Genomic DNA, 2,500 nt, shown 5'->3' on the forward strand with positions numbered 1-2,500 from the left:
GTTATGTGAAAACAAATAGATCAACCAAAACTGGCACTAAAGTGTGGCTCGTTGGTCTAGGGGTATGATTCTCGCTTTGGGTGCGAGAGGTCCCGGGTTCAAATCCCGGACGAGCCCTTTAGAGTACGTTGACAAAGGAAGGTACCTGGTAATGAGGGCTCCTGTTCAAATCCCAGATGAGTCCTTTACCCAACGTGGTTTGGGGTGATTTGCTGGGGGAGTTTCTCTTCTTGTCGACGCATGTTATGTGAAAACAAACAATCAACCGAAACACTGACAGAAACGTGGCTCGTTGGTCTCGTGGTATGATTCTCACTAAGGGTGCATGGAGCTTTTGTCTAAGCATGTTATGTGAAAACAAATAGATCAACCAAAACTGGCACCAAAGTGTGGCTTGTGGTCTAGGGGTATGATTCTCGCTTTGGGTGCGAGAGGTCCCGGGTTCAAATCCCGTACGAGCCTTTTAGAGAACTTTGACAGAGGAAGGTACCTGGTGACGAGGGCTCACGTTCAAATCCCAGATGAGTCCTTTACCCAACGTGGTTTGGGGGGATTTGCTGGGGGAGTTTCTCTTCTTGTCGACGCATGTTATGTGAAAACAAACAGTCAACCGAAACACTGACAGAAACGTGGCTCGTTGGTCTCGTGGTATGATTCTCACTAAGGGTGCATGGAGCTTTTGTCTAAGCATGTTATGTGAAAACAAATAGATCAACCAAAACTGGCACTAAAGTGTGGCTCGTTGGTCTAGGGGTATGATTCTCGCTTTGGGTGCGAAAGGTCCCGGGTTCAAATCCCGGACGAGCCCTTTAGAGTACGTTGACAAAGGAAGGTACCTGGTAATGAGGGCTCCTGTTCAAATCCCAGATGAGTCCTTTACCCAACGTGGTTTGGGGTGATTTGCTGGGGGAGTTTCTCTTCTTGTCGACGCATGTTATGTGAAAACAAACAGTCAACCGAAACACTGACAGAAACGTGGCTCGTTGGTCTCGTGGTATGATTCTCACTAAGGGTGCATGGAGCTTTTGTCTAAGCATGTTATGTGAAAACAAATAGATCAACCAAAACTGGCACCAAAGTGTGGCTTGTGGTCTAGGGGTATGATTCTCGCTTTGGGTGCGAGAGGTCCCGGGTTCAAATCCCGGACGAGCCCTTTAGAGTACGTTGACAAAGGAAGGTACCTGGTGACGAGGGCTCCTGTTCAAATCCCAGATGAGTCCTTTACCCAACGTGGTTTGGGGTCATGTTTCTCCTTTTGTCTGAGCATGTTATGTGAAAACAAACAGTCAACCAAAACACTGACAGAAACGTGGCTCGTTGGTCTCGTGGTATGATTCTCGCTAAGGGTGCATGGAGCTTTTGGCTAAGCATGTTATTTGAAAACAAATCGATCAACCAAAACTGCCACCAAATTGTGGCTCGTTGGTCTAGGGGTATGATTCTCGCTTCGGGTGCGAGAGGTCCCGGGTTCAAATCCTGGACTAGCCCTTTAGAGTACGTTGACAAAGGAAGGTACCTGGTAACGAGGGCTCCTGTTCAAATCCCAGATGAGTCCTTTACCCAACGTGGTTTGGGGTGATTTGCTGGGGGAGTTTCTCTTCTTGTCGACGCATGTTATGTGAAAACAAACAGTCAACCGAAACACTGACAGAAACGTGGCTCGTTGGTCTCGTGGTATGATTCTCACTAAGGGTGCATGGAGCTTTTGTCTAAGCATGTTATGTCAAAACAAATCGATGAACCAAAACGGGGACCAAATTGTGGCTCGTTGGTCTAGGGGTATGATTCTCGCTTTGGGTGCGAGGGGTCCGGGGTTCAAATCCCGGACGAGCCCTTTAGAGTACATTGACAAAGGAAGGTACCTGGTGACGAGGGCTCCTGTTCAAATCCCAGATGAGTCCTTTACCCAACGTGGTTTGGGGTCATGTTTCTCCTTTTGTCCGAGCATGTTATGTGAAAACAAACAGTCAACCAAAACACTGACAGAAACGTGGCTCGTTGGTCTCGTGGTATGATTCGTCCTAAGGGTGCATGGAGCTTTTGGCTAAGCATGTTATTTGAAAACAAATCGATCAACCAAAACTGCCACCAAATTGTGGCTCGTTGGTCTAGGGGTATGATTCTCGCTTCGGGTGCGAGAGGTCCCGGGTTCAAATCCCGGACGAGCCCTTTAGAGTACGTTGACAAAGGAAGGTACCTGGTAACGAGGGCTCCTGTTCAAATCCCAGATGAGTCCTTTACCCAACGTGGTTTGGGGTGATTTGCTGGGGGAGTTTCTCTTCTTGTCGACGAATGTTATGTGAAAACAAACAGTCAACCGGAACACTGACAGAAACGTGGCTCGTTGGTCTCGTGGTATGATTCTCACTAAGGGTGCATGGAGCTTTTGTCTAAGCATGTTATGTGAAAACAAATCGATGAACCAAAACGGGGACCAAATTGTGGCTCGTTGGCCTAGGGGTATGATTTTGCTTTGGGTGCGAGGGGTCCGGGGTTCAAA

General features: G+C 48.0%; 5 non-coding genes across 5 annotated transcripts; all 5 read left to right on the top strand.

The window, feature by feature from the left end:
* The first annotated feature begins 45 nt into the window (after window positions 1–45).
* Window positions 46–117, top strand: trnap-ugg (transfer RNA proline (anticodon UGG)). The gene has a single exon. It is a non-coding gene; the product is annotated as a tRNA-Pro (tRNA).
* A 619-nt stretch (window positions 118–736) lies between these two features.
* On the top strand, window positions 737–808 carry trnap-ugg (transfer RNA proline (anticodon UGG)). The gene has a single exon. It is a non-coding gene; the product is annotated as a tRNA-Pro (tRNA).
* A 608-nt stretch (window positions 809–1,416) lies between these two features.
* trnap-cgg (transfer RNA proline (anticodon CGG)) lies at window positions 1,417–1,488 on the top strand. The gene has a single exon. It is a non-coding gene; the product is annotated as a tRNA-Pro (tRNA).
* Window positions 1,489–1,762: 274 nt separating this feature from the next.
* Window positions 1,763–1,834, top strand: trnap-ugg (transfer RNA proline (anticodon UGG)). Its single transcript has one exon. It is a non-coding gene; the product is annotated as a tRNA-Pro (tRNA).
* A 263-nt stretch (window positions 1,835–2,097) lies between these two features.
* Window positions 2,098–2,169, top strand: trnap-cgg (transfer RNA proline (anticodon CGG)). Its single transcript has one exon. It is a non-coding gene; the product is annotated as a tRNA-Pro (tRNA).
* The last annotated feature ends 331 nt before the right edge of the window (window positions 2,170–2,500 follow it).

The sequence above is a fragment of the Hypomesus nipponensis genome, chromosome 1 (genome assembly GCF_054491055.1).
Source record: "Hypomesus nipponensis isolate SF chromosome 1, ASM5449105v1, whole genome shotgun sequence".
Taxonomy (NCBI): Eukaryota; Metazoa; Chordata; class Actinopteri; order Osmeriformes; family Osmeridae; genus Hypomesus; species Hypomesus nipponensis.